General features: G+C 37.2%; 1 protein-coding gene across 1 annotated transcript in view; it reads right to left on the minus strand.

Moving 5' to 3' along the window:
- The window catches only part of FRS2 (fibroblast growth factor receptor substrate 2), a 98638-nt gene that overhangs the window by 31616 nt on the left and 43702 nt on the right, over window positions 1–23320 (minus strand). Inside the window, exons 2-3 of the mRNA XM_012720588.1 lie at window positions 14145–14240; window positions 13105–13147 (exon numbers count right to left, since the gene is read on the minus strand). The gene's annotated coding sequence lies outside the window, so the exon portion shown is untranslated. The remainder of the gene's footprint in view (window positions 1–13104; window positions 13148–14144; window positions 14241–23320) is intronic.

The following is a 23320-nucleotide window of genomic DNA, read 5'->3' on the forward strand; positions in this document are numbered from 1 at the left end:
GTGTATCAGGCTCTCTGCTCCTACCAAACAAGTACACTCTATACACCCCTAGGCTCTGAATTGGTTTTTAAATCTCTGTTTTTGATCACCTTAGTTCACAGCAGGCCTTAGAAATGTCACTTAATAAAACATGTATGTGTTTTTTGGGTTGTTTTTCTCTTTTGAGTCAAGAACTCTGTAACCAGATACTCACACCTATTGAGAATAGATGCAAAAGAAGGCCATCTACTCAGAGACAAAGGACTAATTAAAGACAAAGGACATGTTAAAGGATGTTCTTTAACATGTATTATTACAACTGAATCATGAGATACACAACAGTAATTTTAAGAATCAAAGTCCTTCTTGATTACATTCCAGTTCTTGGTAATTTTTAAGAAAGTGGAACTATCCAAAAGTGATTCCCAAAAAGTGATTGGTTTGGTGGCCAATATTTATATTCTTATCATTATTCTTTTGAAAACTGATATATACTGCTTTTCATTAAAGTTGAGAGGCAACTGATTTTACTACAAATACCTTATACACCAGTAAGACAAAAAAGCTGTCAACTAAACTATGTCGTGCCATTAACGATAAGGTACACCCTAAATTCAGTAAATAAAATAGGAAAATGTCTCCTAAAATCATTAAAATCATGCCCCAGCAGACCTCTCCTGACCCACCCGCTGTTCCCCTCAGCAGTGTACTAAGTCCATCTGCCTGTTCTGCACCTCACTACTTCTCTGGTGAATCCTCTAACCACATCTGCACCTCTGGCTTATACATCAGTTCTGTATGCATAAATAAATACATCTTTAAAAAAAAAACTGAGAGTTTAATAAATTTAATAGCTACATAGAATATATATAGTACTAGTCTTAAACTTCCCATGTCAATTTCTATTTCAAAACCTCTGACACAACTCTGCTAAACAGAAGGTAGAATATGGCTAAGGTAACATTTTATTTTCAATAATTGTAACATTTTAATTCTTATATAACTGATAAATAACCTACAACAGTTCTGCTACCTAGATGTACTTTAAAACACAGTAAAATCTAAAATAAAAGGGTTTGCTTTTAGCATTCTGTATTTCCCCAGTGAAAGCTCTATCAATCTCTGACTATGCCTGCAAGGGAGTATAATACAGTGAAAATATAAAGACTAGAAAGACCTGAGTTCTTACTTCCACCTTTTTGAATTTATGATTCCACATAGGTAGGTTAAAAGACACTTAACTGCCACTACTACCTCCTCAAGGTTGTTACAGGTTTGAAGGCTGCTGCAGCATTAACAACCGGGGAGGGAGTCTGAATTAGGGTAGTGAGCAAGGAGGACAGGAACAAGAAGTTGAGATTGGAGTGATATATTCCGGAGTTAGCATCAATATCACCTGATGACTGACTAGCAGAAGGCAATGAAAATGTCCTCATTTTCCATTTAGATAACAGCACCTTCACTGAGCTAAGGAACATATAAATGACACAAGGTTCAAGGCAAGTTCGATGCTTTGGAAAGTTGCTAGTTACTTCTATTCTATCAGAAGTAACTGAAATTAATGAGGTTATTACAGAAAACCTGGGACTTGTCAAGAGATCTCCTGGGTTGCCTGTGAGAAATCCAAATGGAAACACTTACAAGACACAGAAATCAAGTCTTAAAGTGGGAAGAACACCCTGAGTAGGAGGTATGAATCTGGCTGTTATCAGTTTATGGCTGCAAGGCAGTGGGCAAGATGAAATTGCCTGTGAGAAGAAAACAAGATGCACAGAAACTCTGAATGGACATTAAGAGAGCTGCTGAGAAAGAAAGGCCCACAAGGAAGGTCGGCCAGGCACTCATTGTCCAAGGAGCAGGAAGAAAATCCAAGAGTGTGGTATCACAGAAACTTAAAAGACAGATTCAAGGTGAGAGGAGATAAGAATGGAGTCAGATCAGTGAGGTAAAACCGAAGAAACCTTTGAAATTTAGTTTGGAGAAGTTATTTGGCAGTCAAGAAGAGGAGAGCAGAGTTAGCTCTTCAAATTTCTCTATTATGTGAAATACTGAACTTGATTTACTCCTAAAACAGAAAATGGACCAAATCACAGATATCTACAAGTAAATAAACTTCCATCTAAAATGGAATTGAGTTCCCTTTAAATGCTGAGCTTCCAATCACCACCAATGTTCAGTAAATTCTATTAATGTTTAAGAGACTGGATGAGATGAATTAAGCTTTCTTTCAACTGAAGTAAATTGCAAAAATTAAATCTGAAATATTTTGCATTAAAAAGAGTAAAAAGACACAACAAAAGAGCTTTCAAATACTTAGAAATATAAAGTAATGGTTCCATGAAGTTTTAAAATTAACTCAATTAATTTTAAGCAAGCTATATAAAATAGACAAAGTAAAATATTTAATGTGATACACATTTTTAAGTCTTCACCAAAGTTTATGGATGATTTTTTAGCCCTAATAATTGTTTAATGTTATTAAAACTTACCCAACTGAGTTTTATAACTTTCTACAACTAAAAAATTGTGTACGTGATTTTCTTTTAAAGTTTAGGCACATGAGCTGTTTGCTTATTTGTTATTAAAGGCAGAGTTTTAAAGTTATTTACAATTGTGACTAGTTTTCAGCTGACCCTCCTGAGTCTCCCTGCTCCATGCTGAGGAGCCTGACCTGTGAGAGCACTGGGAGACCGGCTGGCTGTATTTCCACTTCCGACTGAAATCTTTCTGCTGGCGCCAGTCTGGCAACGCTCTCCTGTACCTACTGGTTTTGCTGGCTCAGGTAATCACTCCCTTCCCATGTCCCTTTTAGACAAAGGTGGTGGTAACTTTCTGCTTTTACTTACTAACTTAGTCAGCATTGCTTGTGGTCTCCTTTAACCTGCGTACCCCCTACAAACAATTCTTTCATTAAATTTTGTTTCTTTTGTCAGGTTCCTGTTCCCAGCCAGAACCCTCACTGACCCAGCTGCTACTAACCTTTTCAATATAGTAATAATATATTGTGTTATAACCACTAGAAAATACCTTATAAGCATGAGGCTACAGTTGCTAGATTTTGCTTTTTTTTTTTTTTGAAGATGTATCTATCTATGCATTACAAGAAGTGGGGTACAGAACAGAGGCACGGGGGAAGGGAGGATGATGACAGGGTTTACCAGAAACAGAGTGGGGAGCAGAACAGGCAGACTGACTGAAATACTCTGCTGAGGGGAGCAGTGGACAAGACCGTGGAGAGGTCCACCATGTCATGTGGGTCACCTCCCTGGCCAGGGATTGAACTGGTGCTACAGTGGATGAGGATAGCTTCATAGTGCTGTGCTTTATAACCCTTTGAGCCACCAGAGAGGACCAGCCTTTACATCTCTTAGTCAAACCAAAGAAATTCCTCTCCAAGAAGTGTTGCTTTCCAACGGACACAGTTAATTTGCATTTCTATGGAAAAGATGCCTGTGCATTTATACGTGTTCTACAAATTCCAGAACTATGAAATAACTCAAAAGAAAATAAGAGAGATAAACCCAATGATGAGCAAAACAGGACAGTCACTCATCTATTTTTACATATTTCAAAGTCATTTAAATTTTTCTTGACATGACAGAATTCCACCTGCCTACCTCTATTTCCATGAAAGTAAAAAATAAAGACTTTCTGTTCCTTCATCCATAAGGGCCTAAATATCTGTATCACTTCCTGCCCCTTTCGCCCCACTGCTGATTTTATGTTACTTTACAACTCTCCTCTACACTCTGCTCCGGCTACACTGACTTCCAGTTTCTGGAATACACTAACCATTTTCCCACCTACCTTTGTAACTGCTGGAACACTCTTCCACCCAGTACCTACACAGGAGGTATTCTCACTTGCTTCAGGTCTTTCTTCACAAGTCAATTATTAGAGGACTTCCCTGAGCCCCTATACAAAGTATGAAAACCCGTTCTCCAGAACAGCACCCCTTATCCTCTTACACTGATATCTTGCTCTCCAAATTACTTATTACAAATTATCTTACTACATATTGACCACTTTTTAAATTCCCTGTCTCTCTGCTCCACAGCCACCCAAAATATAAGTTTATAAACTCCAGTGCTTAGACAGAACAAAAAGTTTTAGTTGAATCAATAAATACCCTAGTGTTTTAAAATAGCAACATACTTACTGATAAATGTTGTCCCTGAATTCCTGCAATATAAAAACATATCACGGCCCTCCCTGGTGGCGCAGCGGGTTAAAGCACAGCACTGAGAAGCTAAAGCCACTTCCGCATGAGTTCGATTCCCGCTTGCCCCGAAGGCGACCACATGGTGCGGCAGACCTCTCCTGACCCGCCCACTGCTCCCCTCAGCAGTGTACTTCGTCGATCTGCCTGTTCTGCTCCCCACTCTGTCCCTGGTGAAGCCTCTCACCGCCCCTGAGCCTCTGGCCTGTACCCCAGTTCTGTATGCACAAATAAATCTTAAAAAAAAAAAATCACTAATGCTACAACCAAATAATCTTAGATTTAGTTAATGTACATGTTACTTAATATTTAAAAGATCACTTTTTAAAATGGAACTTGAAATTATTTTAGATTTATCTAAACTGACAGCTATTTCATGCTCTGAAATTTAGCTACAGTACAACAACAAAAAATCTTTTTAAGGTTTATTTTTATCTATTTATGCATACAAGTATCGGTGTGTGGGCCAGAGGGGGATAGGTCGATGTGTGAGAGGATTTACCAGAGACACTGCAGGGAGCAGAACAGGTAGAAGGTGAATCCACTGCTGTGGCACCATCAGGGGGACCTGAGAGGTCTGCTGAGCCTTGTGAGTTAGCTCCCTGGCGAGTTAGCTACCTGGCCAGGGAGCAGACTCATGCCACAATGGCTGGCATGTGCTGTCAAAGTGAGCACATATATGCAAGACTTAGATACGGTAACAGATGTTCTTTTTTCATACACAAAGATTCAAGGTCTGTCATTATCCAGATGTTTTACTTCCTCCAAGCTAGTTCTCTCCTAATCCTATGATGCATGTGGGTGAGGAGTGGGTGTGGTAAAGGTGAAGAAAATCAAGGACTGAGACTACTTTCTATGTTGAATTTCTGATCCTAAGTCTTTCCCTTAAGCACTTTTAAGTTTGAACCTTTAAATATGCTTAATATTTATTAGTACTTTTTTTGATTAGCACTTTTTTTGGATTGCCACATGTACTCCAACACCAGCATCTTTGGTTTATCTAATTATTTGGTGGTTATTTCAGCTAAAACAGGAATATGGTGAAATTATTATAAAGCATTACAGGATATTGAATAATGATTTACTGGAATTAGTGTCTTCCAATATTTTCTTTTTTTTTATAGCAATTCACTCAAAAATTCATCAGATAAAAGCAATCTTTTCCTTCTTTTATTTACAAATAAAAGTAATGCTAACAAAGTAAGGCTTTAAGTTCCTTCTGCTGATAAAAATGAAATTGCTTGAGCCTGTGTTTACTAGTATGCATATTTTCACTTTTTAATTAATATACTACAAACAAATGTTTATTCTGTTATAACTTCAGGTACAAATATTAGTAAGGGAAAATATCCAGAACAAATTCTTTTCTTCCCTGCCTCCAAGAAAAATCCTGGGCTGGCAATAAATGCTATTTCCCTAATATATAGTCCTAGTTATACTTGCTTCAGTAACATAAAAATAACCAAGCCATCATTCAAGTTCTTTAAACAAAATTATTCTGAAAAAGAGAAATAAATTATTTACTTGAACCGTATTTCTCTTTATCAAAAGTGTGTTCAGATTATATCCAAAATATAAAAGAGGTTTAGGCAACTTATATATTCAAAGTTATAGTTAATGCTTTTTTACTAAGAATTTCAATTAATTTTTTAAACAATAACAAAGAACTTACCATTTTACTAAGCACAACCTTCTACCATTTATGCAGGTCTCCAAGCTGGCTGCCACTGAGGCATAATAAATGTTAAATTAAGCCTGTTTTCAAGAACCAGTTATGCAATACCCTCAAGCAAATTATTCTTTTACCAGCTTTTCCTAAAACTTTAGTTGCTATAGGAGTAATATGTATTAAAGAGTGGGCTATGAGCAAAAATCTGGTAAAACTTGTAAACTACATAATTCCTGGGATTAAAAAATATATATGTAGAGAGATTCTTCTTTAAAAAATTTAGTTTTTAAAACAACTTTAGATTTAGAGAAAATCTGAGCAGACAGTACCATACCCACATACTGACACTCAGTGTTTTATGTAATTAGCATGTTATAATTAGTATGGCACACTTGTTGGAACTAATGAACTAATATAGCTAGACTATTATTAATTAAAGTCCATACTTAATTTCCTTAGTTTTATGTGATGTCCTTTCCTGTTCCAGGATCCCATCCAAGATGCCACATTCTATTTAATCATTATGTCTCCTTAGGATCCTCTTGGATATACTCAGTTTCTCAGATTTTCCCTGTTTTTAATGACTCCAACAGTCTTCAGGAATACTAGTCAAATATTTTGTAGAATGTCCTACTAGATGTCTCTTAAGTATTTGTCATGACTAGACAAAAGTTTGGGAAAGGAGAAATCACAAAGATAAAGTGCCTTTTTCCTCACAATCCTCGAAAAAACAGCATCAATATGACTTATTGCTGCTGATGTTGATCCTGACCACCTGGCTTGGACAGTGTTTATGAGGCTGCTTCACTGTCCAGTTACTCCTCCCGGACCTCCCTTCCATTGAGTATTTCTGAAAAGAAGTCACTGTGCACAGCCCTCACTTAAGGAATAGGCAGTTATGCTCCACCTTGCTGAAGACAGAGTGATGGCATAAATCACTGAGTTATGCACAAGGCTTTGCCTCTTCTCCAATTATTTATTTATTCAGTCACTTATTCATATTACCATGGAGCCATGGATGTTTATTTTATACTTTAGATTGTAATCCAGTACTACTTTATACTTTATTTTCTTGTTCAACTTATTCCAACTTTCCCCCAGAGTTCTTTTAATTGGCACCTACCTACATTTGACATATTCCCATCACTGTAAGCTTTTTGTTTGTTTAAAAACTTTCCTCCTTTTTGGCATTATAAGATGCTCCACACTGGTCTTAATTTTTTTTTTGTTTGTTTGTTTTGCCCCAGCTCTAGAATCATTCATGTCCCCAGGGAACTGTACAGCTCTTTTTACAGGTATCGTTAAACAATATCTAGGCATCATTTGTGCTCTAGCACCTTGTGTGTCAATACTTCTAAGATCTTAACTGTAAGTGAATTTGATGTTACTGGGCTGTCAGAAAAGTAATGTCACATTTTTTTCAACAGATGGCACTAGTTCATTTTTGGACGTACTAGTGTCATTAGCATCCTTATTATTGCTAGTCATTTGGCAGTTGACTGTTCTAGCTTCATTTCAAAAAACAAATAAGTGATTTGGTTGAGTTTTGGATATTGAACAAGTGAAAGATGGAAGATCAAACTGCATTTCTGCCATATTTTACTGTTTTACTTTCATAAAGGGAAGAATGTGCATCAAGCTTATGAAAAGTTGCATAAAGTTCACGATTACAAAGCTCTGCAAGAATGTCAGTGCCAACAATAGTTCACAGAATTCTATGTTGGTGACTTTGATCTCAACGAGATCAGAGAGGCCCATGGAAGTTGATCATGACAAAATAAAGGCTTTGGTTGAGTCAAACCCACATTACAGGACACGCGATATTGCAAAAACATTGAACATGCATCATTCGCTCACAACCACCTAAAAAAGTTGGGATATGTAAGCAAGTTCAATATTTGGCTTCCTCATGAACTCAAAAAAGTTCATTTGACAGCACACATAAACATCTGTGATATGCTCATTAAACGTGAGGAAAATGATCCTTTTTGAAGCACCTGGGAAGAAGCATATCGTTTACAATAATGTGGTGCAAAAACAGTCTTGGTCCAGACGTGATAATTCACCTCAAAAGACATCTAAAGCAGACATTCATCAGAGGAAGGTTATCCTCTCAATGCAGTGGGATTTTAAAGGTGTCGTGCTTTTTGAGTTCCTAGCAAGGAATCAAGCAATACAAATGCATACGGTGGACAACTGAAAAGTTGTAATGAATTATCAACCACATCCAGGGCTTGCCAGATGTATAGGAGTTGTGTACCATCAAGACTATTTAAGACCACACACAAGTGTGATCACCCATCAAAAATGACTGGAGCGTGGATGGGATATGTTGCCACCTCCACCTAACTGCCTGACTTTAAGACTTTAGTTTGTTTCACTTTTTCCAAAACTCCTTGCATGGTATAATGTTTAATTCAGACGCGGCTGTGAATCAGTACCTGTTCAGTTTCCACTGATAAGAACAGGTATTTCTATGAACGAGAAATTCTGAAGCTCACTGAAATATGGTAAGAGGTTATCAACCAAAAAAGGCAATATCTCACTGACTGATCTTTGTTCTTTATATAAATAAATGATCTATGAAAAACACAGGGAAAAAATGTCATGATTTTTCTGACAATCCAACAGTTTGGGAAAAGCTTCAAGTAGTGGATTTGGCAATGAGTTCTTGGATATGACACCACAAAAAACAAAAGTAAAAACAGATAAACTAAACTACATGAGAATTAAAAACTTCTGTGAACAAAAGGAAATAATGAACAGAGTGAAAATATCTGCAAATCATTTGTCTTGTTAAGGGGTTAATATCCAGAAAAAATACACACACACACAGCAAATAAAGCAAATACTCTGATCAAAAACTAGACAAAGGGCTTGAACAGAAATTTCTCTAAAGAAAAATATATAAATGACCAACCAAAATATGTAAAGATACTCAACATTTCTAGCCTCTAGGGAAATGCAAATCAAAACTACAATGAGCTATACCTCATACCCATTAGGATATCTACAACAACAACAAAAGAAAAGTGTTGGCAAGGATGTAGAGAAATTGGAACCCTTGTGCACTGCTGGTAAGAACATAAATGGCACAGCTGCTATGGAAAAGAGAATGGCAGTTACTCAAAATATTAAAAACACCAGGATAACCAATTATCAATATGGAAAGAGTGAATTCATACCAGTACTTCTTATACAAGTCAGTTACTAAGAGATTTACAAATTAAATGTGATATGCAAAGCCATAACTTTAGTTGAAGAATTATCTTGATGACTTCTGGCTATGAAAAGATTAAGACAAACTGTAAGGGAAAAATATTTATGTATTTAAGTATATTAAAATTAAAGACTGTTGTAAAATATAAACAGATTCTATTCTGTTTGTGTTTCGGGCAAGGAGACAAGTGATAGAGAATGTGATCAAAAGTTATCAAGGTACACATGAGAAATGGCAAATAACCAACAGGATTCAAAGATTAAATCATTTAATCTTTTAATTTCCCTCCATACTTTATAAATTAAACAGCAATCATGTCAAAACAAGCAGACTGATTAAGGGGAAAAAATGTGATGCTAATATCATACAGGGTTGCCAATGTTTCAACTACATCATCTCTTAAACACATTACACATTTATGGCTCAGTTAAGATGAACACATTATTGCAGGGAATTGGAAACAGGATTTATCTCATACTTCACTGTCTATGTCTGTGTCATATCTCACTTCAAACATTAGCAATGATGCCCATGACAACATCTAAATAGTGTTTTATTTAAAGAACCTGACCTTTCCTATTGCTCCATGAATCATATTTTTCTACAAAATGACAGAACCTATTTTTGGATGCTTCAGGGAAAAACACTTCATGTACATCTCCCTTGGAAAGAAGAAAAATACTAAAAAAAGAAAGAAAACACTCAACATAAACATTTCAAATAATTCTGAAATTAAAAGTGCCAAAGAAATGAGCACAATTACAAGGAATACATCACTCACCTGGGTAACTTACGAACATTGTGTATGTGACTAAAAAGGGTGCACTGGAAAGTTCATTTAACCCAAGATAAAATTTTAACAATATGGAAGTATGTGTCCAACAAGCCAAATAAATTCATTCCCTTTTTCATCAACCATCAAAATGCCCTTCCCTTCAACAAAAACACGCATCTACATATAAGTAGACGTTTTCAATCTAAACTGTAAGCTCTGGCTCACATGAAAACAGAATGTTTTAACCGCACACAGACTTGTAGTTTCTACATGCTGCCCACACAGCATTTTGTGAGCATGTGATTAGGAGGAATGATGCGCAATCACACCACATTCCTTCCCTCAGCTCACACATCAAGAACTTGCCCTCTCAGCTGCATTTTTCTCCAAACAGCCATGGTCACCTTAGCAACCCTATGCTCCTAATATGGACAGCTGGTCCATTTAAAGTCAGCCCTTCTTGGCAGGAAAAATGCTTGTTCTTCAAATTGGGGGAGAGAGGAGAGGTTTTCCTTTCAATACACATTACAGGGGTTGATTTAACTTGATCAGCACTTTTGTTCTGTGGCAGCAATTTGTGTCAAGTTTCAATCTATTCTGAGTTTTGAGGTTTTTTTTTTAATCTAAAAGCAAGTAACTAAAAATTAAATCAAGGCAGTTCGTATGGAATTCTAAGGAAGAGCAGAACATGAAACAAAAAGGTACCTGAACCAAGCGTATTCTTTAATAAAATGTCAGTATTACCCACTTTTTTTAAGGTTCAAGATTACATAAATTGAATGGTAACATCTAAGCCTTCATATACAATGAGAAACCAGAGTGAGAAGACATGTCTTTTTAATACCATTGCCTGTTTTTGAACAAAAACAGTTAAACTTCAAATTCCTATACTACCAATCTATTCAAGAGACTACAACTTAATCTGTATTCTTTTAGCCCACCACCTACTTGTGAAATCTCTCACAATCTTTCAATGACTCAAATGTAAAGTAAATACTGAAACAAATAGCTAGTATATTCAAGGATCCTCTGGCCCCGGATTACTCAAAACCAATTTTGACCTGTGCTTATACCACTAAAGCTAGGCCTGAACAAAATTAGGACTTTTAGGATAAAAGTAAAGGTTTATAATACAACTTGCTTTATTTTCAACCAACAAACAATTTGGGGCCAGAGAGTTACATCTAAAATACATGAAATCAAAATGTTCACACCCAAAAAATTTGACACCAAATCTTTAAGTAAATAGGTATGTTCAAAAGTTAAAACTATCCTTATGATATTTATTCAAAATTGGAACTATTTATGAAATAACCCTCTATATAATAATGGTGGACAACATCCATATTAATTGATTAAATGCTGTTTTAGTGAGACTTAAGGTTAAAGTGATTACTGTTTACATTGTTCATTGGTTTTATATATATATATTTTTTTTTTAACAACTTTTTTTCTTTTTTTTTTAAGATTTATTTGTTTGTGCACACAGAACTGGGGTACAGGTTAGAGGTTCAGGGGTGGCAAGAGGCTTCACCAGAGACAGAGTGGGGAACAGAACAGGCAGATCAACGAAGTACACTGCTGAGGGGAGCAGCAGGCGGGTCAGGAGAGGTCTGCCTCGCCATGTGGTCACCTCCGGAGCAGGTAGGAATCGAACTCATGCTGCAGTGGCTTTAGCTTCTTAGTGCTGTGCTTTAACCGGCTGCTCTACCAGGGAGGGCCGGTTATATATATTTTTAAACTTCTCAGGCTATCAGACTCTTCTTGGTTAGAAACATTTCTTTAAAGTTAAAACCATTTTGTAATTACACTTTCTGTATGTAGTAAAATATCAATTGACAGGGCAGCAGTAATGATTAGTCTAAAGCTAATTCCACTACGGCTTTCCTCATTAGTAAAATGAGAGTAGTATCTGTTCTACTATGTTTTGTGTTAAGATATTGAAGTGAGAATAATGAATTTACTATGACATATGATATACTCAAAAATGAAAGAAATTAAACAAAGGCTATTTTGTTACCTTATGTCTAATTCAATGAATAGTTACTTTTTAAGAATGGGGTAAGTATTAAACAATGCGTGGGATACAAAATTAACAGCAACTTTTAAGACTTGCTTATCTCCCCACTAAAGATCCTATAAACACTGAAGTGTTGACATAAATAACTACATCTTCAAAAAGTCTCAACGCCAGCTTCACTTTTAGTAGACATGAATTCCTTTTCTTTTCCTCTAAGTCAATTTCATATTTTCTAATAGGCCGCCAGAACAAAGTATCCCTAAGGTTCTCCTCTCTTACAAAAACTGCTCCCAACTAGGTACCTTTAGCTTCTTCCACCAGATGGAAGCCCATCCCTGATCTGACAACGCTGCCACTATACTCCTCCTAATGCCAGCACCCCTTATGGGGTCTCCCCCTCTCTCTCTGATCTTCACTATGAGGCATACCATCACTACAGACTTGGAAGTATTACCATTCTGACAATTTTTATCAGGGGATTCAGAGAATTTGCTTCTCCTAATATTGTGGTGCTGTCATTGAGCAATGTCATGAATATGTGGGTTCCATACCCCCTTAGAAGAAAAAAATAGGGCCCTCCCTGCTGGTTAAAGTGCAGCGTTATGAAGCTTTCTGAAGCCACTGCAGATCGAGTTCAATCCCTGGCCCAGAGGTGACCCACATGGCACAGCAGACCTCTCCTTACTTGCCCACTGCTCCCCTCAGCAGTGTATTTTAGTTAGATCTGCCTGTTCTGCTACCTATTCTGTCTCTGGTGAATCCTCTCATCTCTAATTTCACGCCCCCCTAGCCCCCCCAACACCTCTGTCCTATACCCCAGTTCAAAATACATCTTTAAAAATAAATAAATAACCTCATATGACTGAAAAATACAACAGCGTCAATAGTAAACCTTTGCTCCCCCAAATCAGTTAGACGATTTTCACTGAGGTAAAGATGAATGAGGCCAATGGAAGATAACACTTTTCTTAAAATGTGCCAACTACTCCTAAGGATGCTGGGAGTAAGCACTGATGCTGGCAAGCAATGTACAGCTCAAAAGTGAATACTTTATCACACCCTTTTAATCTTAAAGTGAAACAAGATCAACTTGTGTCCTGCAAGCAAATAAATAGTTGAAAATTTTTTGAGAATCATCATGGTGAAAGGATTTTAAAAATCTAATGCAATTAAGCATTTATTCAATAACAACTGATTTACTATTTTATTAACAATTTCTTACCTTGTGGAATTATCTTCTGAGAAAAAGAGATACAATTTTGCTCCTAAAAAAATTTTAGATAGAAAAGTTAGTTGCAAAACACAAAGTCTCTTAAAATTAATTTACAAAACAGCAAGTAAGTAGATCAGAACATTATAATATTTGGTTTGACCAAATATTAAGACAGTAAGTACCTAAATAATAAAAGTACTTTATTGTTTTTTATAAAAATAAACCTTATCACATTATTTATTATAAAATTTATTATTCTATGATTACAAAAATACTGCTTTAGCAATTATCAAGTCATCTTGCTCGAGTACATATTGATATCTGGCATATTTTCACATTCTAAAAATATCAGTATTCAATTGGGTTTTACTCTTAATCAAGATTTAATATTCTAAAAGGTAATTTTTTTCCCCCTTAGGTATAATCCACATCATAAAATTCATCCTTTTAACATGTAAAATTCAGTGTTTTTTGCTGTATTCATCAAGTTGTGTAACCATCATCACCATCAAGTTGTGTAACCATCACCATAATTCCAGAATACTTTCATCACCCCAATAAGAAATGCTGAACTGAACGGTGTATTATTCCCAAGGAGAAACATCTGAAACAAATTTAATTTTAAAATATATACAAGAAGCATACTCTTTACAGCAGTGTGAACAAAATTAAGTCCTTAAAAAAAGTATAGAACAGGGCCCTCCCTGGTGGCGCAGCGGGTTAAAGCACTGCACTGAGAAGCTAAAGCCACTTCCGCATGAGTTCGATTCCCGCCTGCCCCGGAGGTGACCACATGGCGTGGCAGACCTCTCCTGACCCGCCCGCTGCTCCCCTCAGCAGTGTACTTCGTAGATCTGCCTGTTCTGCTCCCCTCTCTGTCTCTGGTGAATCCTCTCACCTCTCACCCTCCGCATCTCTGGCCTGTACGCCAGTTCTGTATGAAAAAATAAATAAATCTTTAAAAAAAAAAATATCTATACTATTTTTTAATTAAATAGTTCTCAAAGTAGATAAAATAAACAAAGTTTAAAAAAACTGGCAATACTTACTAATCTGGTTGAAAAGCCACAGTTGCATCTTAGTTTATGACAAATTGACTGTTTCATCACTTTTGCATCTGGGCATCTACTTCTTAATGGTCATTTCTGAAATAAAAATGTAATAATTAAGACTATAACAAGAAATTGTATTTTTAAGAACAATTATCTAAATTTTAATGACTACAGGCAATGATCCAAAGAGTGCTTGAGAAACTTTCTAATAAAAAGACATAAATGGGCCCTCCTTGGTGGCGCAGCGGGTTAAAGCATTGCACTAAGAAGCTTAAGCTACTTCCGCATGAGTTCAATCCCCACCTGCCCTGGAGGAGATCCGCATAGTGAGGCAGACCTCTCCTGACCGGCCCGCTGCTCCCCTCAGCAGTGTACTTCATTGATCTGCCTGTTCTGCTCCCCACTCTGTTCCTGGTGAGTCTCTCACCCTCCACATCTCTGGCCTGTACCCCAGTTCTGTATGAATAAATAAATAAATCTTAAAAAAAAAAAGACATAAATGGGTTAGGGATAAAATACAGGCTATCATACTTAAATTAGATAGTTCTATATATACTGAGTATAAAATTGTATTGCCTCTACCATACTTGATATCCCTTTATAGACTGGAAAAATAAAATATAAAGATGCAAAAGAGGAGTGCTAAAATCGCACATGTGAAAACAGTACAGTCCATACACCTTCACTACCCGTTTCCACACTTACCACCATAGCCCATGCCACCTTATTTCTCACCTACATGATCTCCTATTCTCTCCCTTTGTTCACCTCAACAAATCAATCAGATGAGACCTTTTGAAAAGCAAATCAAATCATGTCATTCCATTCAAACCCTGTGAGTGTCAGCTCAACAGTCTGAAAGCCAATGTTCTGACAAATTGTCCACAAGGATCATGATCTGATCTCCCCTTCTCATCTCTCAACCTCATCTCTTACTACCACCATTCCCTCCCTATTCACTCCATTCTGGAAATACTGGACACTTTCCTTAAATACACCATGCACAGATTCACTTTATGACTCTGAGCCTGCTTTTTTTCCCCTCTGCCCAGAATACCAGCTATATCTCTGGCTTATTCCTCCTCCATTTCTTTAGGATTTGTTTGTGTGCCTGTGTTTTAACAAGTTATTTCATCAAAGAGATTATGCCCTGGAGCCTCCCTGGTAGAGCAAGGGGTTAGAGCGCAGCACTATGAAGCCAACTGCAGCCACTGCAGTATAAGTTCAATCCCCTGCCAGAGAGGAGATCCACAAGGCACAGCAGACCTCTCCTGTCCCACCCCCTACTCCACTCAGCAGTGTATTTCTGTCAATCTGCCTGTTCTGCTCCCAGCTTTTTCTCTAGTGAATCCTCTCACCCTTGTACCTCTGGCCTATACCCCAATTCTTGTATATATAAGTAAATAAATCTTAAGAAGAGAGAAATAGATTATGCCCTGGTATCCAGGAAGGTACAAACTATCTGTGTTTGATTTCTTTATCCAGCAGAAAATATATAAGGAGAAAAAAGTTGTACATTTTGGAGATGTAATCATATGAAACACAAATATCAATTTTAATAACTTTGTGTCTAAATATCTAGAGTTATACTATCCCTTTTAAGATAATTCTTATGGTCCCAACTTCAAAGAATAAATGAAGATATAGTTATCAGTGATTCCTTTTTTTTTTAATGGTTGTTTTGTCTTTTAATCATCTATAACCTAATGCAAGAAAAGTGTAGTCTAAGATTTTAATTAAATGAATCCCTTTAAAAAACAACTAGCAAAATAAATGGCCTTCCTTCTCCACCTACTTTTTAAGGATTTCTGTCTGAGATTACTTTATAAAGTTCAAAATAATCTCAACAGTGTGTCTACTTTCAAATTTATCTGTTACCTTTAGACCTGACCACCAGAAGGAATCAAAAGAACTCACTGACTTTCACATGACTAGACTAGCTGAGACATGATAGGGATGTTTGAACTTAATTATTTGTCTTTTAATAAACAAACTCCCCCTGGGCTAAGGCCTACTCTGCCTTGTAAACATCCAGTGGCTGGCAAGTTTCAGGGTTTTAAGAGAGATAGCCAGGGGACAGAGAAAACAGCAAGTATGACTCAATGATCACATTTAATAGTCTCTGAAGACCAAAACAAAGATACCAGTTCTGGCAAGAGTCTTCTAGAATTGCCCCAAAACTGACTTATCCACATACCTTTCATCTGAACAATTTCTTTTCCCTCAGTTTAAGGTTCACAAAGCGCTTGTTATGTGCCTATCAGGCTTTAGATGCAAAAACAAACCAAGAGTACAATGAAAACAATCAACCGGGGTTGGGTTTTAAGAGAGAGTTTAGATGAGAAAACAATGTTAAAATCTGCTTTGTTGAATATTTTTGTGCAGAAATACCCCTATTCATTTGGAAATCAGTCTTCAGCATGTTCAAGCACTTGAAAGAAGGCCAGTGATTAATATTAAAATAACATAAATTAAGCAACTTCTATGTGCTAGATATTGACATTAACTCACGTAATTCTCAGAATTTCCTATGGAAAATATTAACAAAGCACAGCGAATGTTCAAAAAACTCATCCAACCCAGAAAGATACAGCTCTAGCATACACTATCTCCATCTTTATCATTATTGCAATGTGCATTAGTAAACTGGAATAAAATTATTAGTCACAAATATCACATTTGCCTGTCGAGTAACATCTAACCAAGCGGCTCATTTAAGAAATTTGTTCCATTCTTCCAAAGCTGTTTAAGAGGATTAAAAGCAGAAGGCCCACTGCTACACATTAATGAGAAATCTGAGGCACTAGGGGATGAATCAGAAAATAAACTACATACCACATTTAAGTCTAAGGAAAATGAGTAGAAGTAAACTTAGCATGGCCCAACTCATGAATTAGTATTCACCCATATTAACCTGAACACGTCTGGGTGATTGACAGCTAGTTCACATATTCTGAAAATCAGTGAAGAAATGCAGGTACATAGGTGTTTAACAAGCTCGCTGCTGTATTTTATTGGATGCTGGGAATATTTCTCTTTTTCTCCCTTGATGTAAGACAAATGGACGGATGTATGCATGCACACATATATACTATACACACATTAAAGGATTCCTTTAATATTTTAATTTTACAACAAAATTATTATCAGAATACATTAGGCAGTAAACATGGTCTTACTTCTACACTAATCTAATCTGAAAATTTCTTGGAAAAAATAATTCCAATTAAATTTAAAAAGAAGTCATTTAAACAACTTACTGCTTTACACAGAGACTCACTATATTATTAATTTAAAACTTCCCAAGGCCATGTATGTGTTTATGTGCATGTGTACGTGTGTGTGCTAGTCTTCTAAACATCTGATTGTGACCTAGAAATTTTCAGCCTAAATTAACACTTAAAAACCTCCCCCGGGCTCTCCCTGGTGGTGCAATGGGTTAAAGCACCACATTATGAGGCTCTCTGGAGCCACTGTAGCATGAGTTTGACCCCAGCCAGGGAACTGACCCACATGGTGTGGCAGCCCTCTCCTGACAATCCCAATTTCCTGTCAGCAGTGTAATTAGTCGATCTGCCTGTTCTACTCCCTACTCTGTCTCTGGTGAATCCTTTCACCCACCATACCTCTGGCCTGTAGCCCAGTTCAGTAAGCATAAATAAAATAAAATCTTTAAAAAAAAAAAAACTCTTCCCTATAATTTCAATGTATTACACTGATGGTTAAGAATGATGAAGTAAAGAGGGGGATATACACACTCTCCTAGGACATGAGTTATAAAAAATAAAATCTTATTTAAAAAGAAATCTAGGACTTTAGTATTTCAAAAACAACATGGGCAGACCTGTCAGGAAGACTATGATAATGGAATAACCTGAATAGTTTAGAAATCAGTGTTAGGGGCATCACCTATGACATCTGTTGTTTTGTTTTGTATGCTAACAAAACGGAGGTCAACAGCATGTGGAGCACATTTATTCCTTGAGATTTTATCAAACTCACAATCTCTCCCTTTCCCTCTAGCTTTGTCTTTCTCTCCTTCCATTCTTTTTTCTAAATTCCTTCCTCTTGCATATACTTATGCAAAGTATGAACAACTACCTTATTAAACTTCTGCTTTGTATACAAACATACTACTCACATTTCTGGTCATAATATAAAACATGTATCTTACTAAGAAACAACATGACAACACACACATCTATGTAAAACATAAAAATAACTATTCCCAGGGTTATTTTTCTTCTGTCTACCACTTTATACAGAGGGAAGAGATACATATAAATCTAAGCACTGTTTGTAGTTTTATTGTTTTTCATGAATTTTAGTAAAACACACACTAATTACTACGAAGAATAGCTTGGTACTAAATAAAGCTTGCTTTTGGTACTATTCCAGGGAGTTAGAAGAATACCCAAAGGTCTCAGTATTTGACAGCCTCTTCCTGACAGTGCTGTCATCATACATACAGGCATTATGTATGTATGTACCCAACTCCATTAACTTCCTCAAAAAGATCTACACTTTTTACATAGTTTATACCAATCCTTTCATTTTTTTGGAAAGATAATCCATACTTCAAAATTAGAAGTCAACCAAGGTGAGTTATTTTTTTCTAAATCCTCACTCTAGCTACTAGGAGGAAAACATTATCTTCAGTCTGGTAGTCCCTAAACACTTTTCAGCAATGTAATAGATCATTTTCCCCGACATCAAACTCTTAAGATAAATTCGCATGTTGGGCACTGGATAAAGAACAAAGAAGAAACTGCCTAAAGTCTTCAATTAGTGTCTAGCAAACTGAAAAGCAGAATTCAAGTTTCATGAAAGGGCCAATGACAAATCCATATTCCCAAAACTTACTACAGGCTACACCTGTACTTCTGCTATGAAATACTACTTCTCTGCTATGAAATACTATTTCTCCCAAAATCTGCAAAACTTTTATTACATTCATCAGATAATTCAAAGGAATGTAGTGGCCCTCCATTACTTAAGACTCCCTTTTTTTACTCATGAAGAACTTGCTTAATGTTCTGTATTTAAATGGAATGTAGGTGGAAAATGCTAGGAAGGAGAGTGAGAAAGACAAACTACATAAGTGGGCCATATTAGCAGTAACAGAACAGATTTTGAGGAGGGGTGGTGAAACTATGAGGTCATTTTATATTTCACAGGTGAAGAAACTGAAGCAGCTTATGAGCAAAGAACTAAGTTCACATTATGAAGTGGTATTTTCCTGCAGAATTACCCATTCCAATGAATCTTGGCTTAATATATATGTAACACATGAAATTAGCATAGACTGCAATGCTGAAGAGTTTAAATGAATGCATGAATTCTGAGTATAGTACATAAGTTCAGGGACATGAGAAATGGCTCATGTGTCCTTCAGGAATGACAGAATTCCAATTAAGTGACTTGTTTCCTTGGTGCAGCTCTGCAGGACAGATGGATCGCTGCTCTGGCTCACCATGGTACTTATACAGACTAATTAAATCCGCTATTAGCTAATGTCCATAAAGATAGAAACTGTGAACATGCCAACATCCTATTTTCAACCTGGTTGTTTAATAAAAGACAACTGCCCATTTGAGGATTGCTAGCCCACTGAAGTAAATGAGGCATAAATCTCAAAAGTAGTGGAAAAGCAGAGTATATAACATCAATTGCACTTATACAAAAATCCACTGTATATGGCTTATATTGGACCAAAAACAAAAGCGCATAGAAGAAATAAGAGTTTCCTAAAGAAAATTTATATCCTAGGAAAGATAAGATTGAGGCAAGAAAGAAAACATAATATGTCCAAAATTAAAGATGTAATAGAAATCACACAAATTCATCAATATTTTTCTTATATCAAGCATTTCTCCCATATTTTCACACTGTCTGCAACAGTATATATGTGGAAGGGCACTTTATCTACTTCTTTTCACAAAATATAAAATAGTATATTTAGTCTCAAAGGTACAAATAAGTAAAATAACATTATTATAAAATGCTGTTTTGGTAGCAAAGAAAAATCTGCAGGACAGACAGACCTGTACTAAAAGAATAATTGATAAGAGTTGAGATTTATGAGGAGCTACTCCAGTTTGGTTGATCGTAACTACAGGCGATTGTCTTTATGAGCCCCCAACCTCTCAAGCCAAGCTGGATATGAACCAAGCTAAATAACAGTTCCTGTTTACTACTCTTAAATATCACAATTTTTTTAGCTTTAAAATAGAAGTACATTAAGTCAATTTAGAATGCAAACTGGTACAGAAGCTTAAAACCTTACTGTTTATACTAGGAAAAACTCACTGTCACTTAAAAAAAATGGTATCAAAGACTTTCCTAAAAGAAAGGAGGTGCTCTGTTTTTCAATCTATCATAGCAAATAACAAAATAGATAATGCTGCTTAAAAGACTATTGGGGTGGGAGGAGGGAAGAGAGAATGTGTTAGTTTGTGGATGTAGAGCAAGTGAGGGGAATTTCCCCCTCCTGTCTCAGTTCTTGGTCATCCTAAATCCCTTCTCCTTGTAGACCAGTCTCTCTAACACTAAATAACTGGCTTCCAAACACTGATATTCAGAATGAAAGCATTTTATCAGGCTGTGGCTTATGACAAATTGAAATTACAATAATGGTCACAAAAGGAAAAGAATCAACATTTTTTTCAATTAGTTGAAAATGGGTAAAGTCAAGGCAAATTAAAACCAAGTGTTTTTTTTTAGTGACTTCTTAAGTTTTTTTTTTTTAAGATTATTTATGCATACAGAGCTGGGGTACAGCCATAGTGAGAGGATTTACCAGAGACAGAGTGGGGAACAGAACAGGCAGATGGACAAAATATACTGCTAAGGGGAGCAGCTGGAGACCGGAGAGGTCTGCCACACCAAGTGGGTCACCTCTGGGGCAGGGATCGAACTCACACTGAAGCGGCTGAAGCTAGCTTGTCATGCTGAGTTCTAACCTGTTGCACCACCACGGAGGGCCCTAAAACCAATAGTTTTTAACTTCCTTTAAAAAGCCTAAATATGGGCCCTCCCTGCTGGCGCAGCTGGTTAAACCACTGCACTAAGAAATTAATGCCACTTCCATATGAGTTCAATCCCCACCTGTCCAGGAGGTGATACACATGGCTCAGCAGACCTCTCCTGGCCCACCTGCTGCTCCCCTCAGCAGTGTACTTCATCAGTCGGCCTGTTCTGCTCCCCACTCTGTCTCTGGTGAATCCTCTCACTACCCCTGCACCTCTGGCCTGTACCCCAGTTCTATACGCACAAATAAATAAATCTTTTTTAAAAAAAAATGGGCCTCCCTTGTAGCCTAGGGGTTAAATCTCAGTGCTATCAACCTGATGGCTTGAGTTCAATCCCCAGACAGGGAGGTGACCCACATCCTTAGCAGTGTATTTCAGTAAATTTGCCTGTTCTATTCCCCACTTTGTCTTTGGTGAATCCTCTCACTGCTCACACTTCTGGTCTATATCCCAGTTCTTCTATGCAAAAATAAAAAAAGAATTTAAAAAATGTTAAAAAAAATGCTTTTATATATATACACATACACAACACAAAAGATTTTGAAAAATTTGGTAGAGTAGATTTTAAAGATTCATTTATAGGATTTTTGAAGAGAATATATGGAATGGGGCTAGACCCTGAAAGAGTCAGTTTAATACAGCAGTTATGAGCACCAGCTTCAGAATCATTAATGTGAAATTGTATCCCAGCTCTGTACTAACTATGTGATCTTAGGTAGATTACTTCCTCTCTTGGCCTATTTATTCATTTCTAATGTGAGGACAACCTGCAACAATGTGAATAAGACACTTAGTGTGGTGCCTTTAACACAGTGAGGGTTCAACAGATGTGACATCTAAACCATCAGATGCAGTAAATGTCTCATTCTTTGACGGCTTACCATCTGAACTTTCCCTATTTCATTTAAGGAACTTCCCCACTTTACTTCAGAAAGTTAGTTTGCCACATCTAAATTTAAGAACGCCCTCCCCCACCCTTATGATTTCCAATGGCTAAATGCATTCCCAGGTGCCCAAGATATTGAGAACATGCTCTGCCAAAACCACGTGCCCAGCCCAGACAAGAAACAGACAACTGGGTGGGAGAAGCAGAAACCAGAAGGCACTTTCTCATACACTAACAGCAACTGCAGTAAGGTTAAGTCCAGGGCAGAGATGGCAGCACTTAGAGCCACCCAAAGCTAGCAGTGTCAATGGGGCAGGCTGTGGCGTCTGTCAGTCTGTCGCTAGATGATTCTGGCATCCTCATGGGAATCATTGTGCAATATGATTGTGGGCATTGTTTCTGGCAGCTTAGCCCTGAACCTGGCTCACCAAGCCTGGGAATGCTTAATGAGCCACTACACTCTACCCAATATCCTTTTAAAATATATGATATGCCTGCACTGGTTTTTATTGCTACCCAAAATTCTGACACAGGAGAGGACAATCATCCATTCTCACCTGCCTCACCTCCACAGAGGAAAACAAGACTTTTTAATCTCTCTAAAGAAGCTCAAAAGAATGGTTCCCTTCTTATTTTTATAAAATTTGGGTAATCACTGCCCTAATTTAGAAAAGGAAAAATGTCTAATCAATTTCAGATTTATTTCAAAGAAAACACAGTCAAGGAGAAGTGATAACACAGGGAAATATCCATATGCAAGAAGTAAATATTGTGATAACAGAATATATTCTGGGCCCTTCCTAGTGGCACAGCAAGTTAAAGCACAGCACTAAGAAGCTAAAGCCACTTCAGCACAAGTTCAATCCCTGCCTGCCCTGGAGGAGATCCACATGGCGAGGCAGACCTCTCTTGACCCGCCTGCTGCTCCCCTCAGCAGTGTACTTCCTCAGTCTGCCTGTTCTGCTCCCCGCTCTGTCTCTGGTGAATCCTCTCACTGCCCTTGCACCTCTGGCCTTTACCTCAGCTCTGTATGTATAAATAAATAAATCTTTTTAAAAAAGAAAATATGGGCCCTCCCTGGTGGCGCAGCGGGTTAAAGCACTGCACTGAGAAGCTGAAGCCACTTCCGCATGAGTTCAAATCCCGCCTGCCCGGAGGAGCCCACATGGCGCGGCAGACCTCTCCTGTCTCGCCCGCTGCTCCCCTCAGCAGTGTACTTCGTCGATCTGCCTGTTCTGCTCCCCACTCTGTCTCTG

This window comes from Condylura cristata, unplaced genomic scaffold, assembly GCF_000260355.1.
Source record: "Condylura cristata isolate star-nosed mole 26May11 unplaced genomic scaffold, ConCri1.0 scaffold00004, whole genome shotgun sequence".
In the NCBI taxonomy this organism is placed as follows: domain Eukaryota; kingdom Metazoa; phylum Chordata; class Mammalia; order Eulipotyphla; family Talpidae; genus Condylura; species Condylura cristata.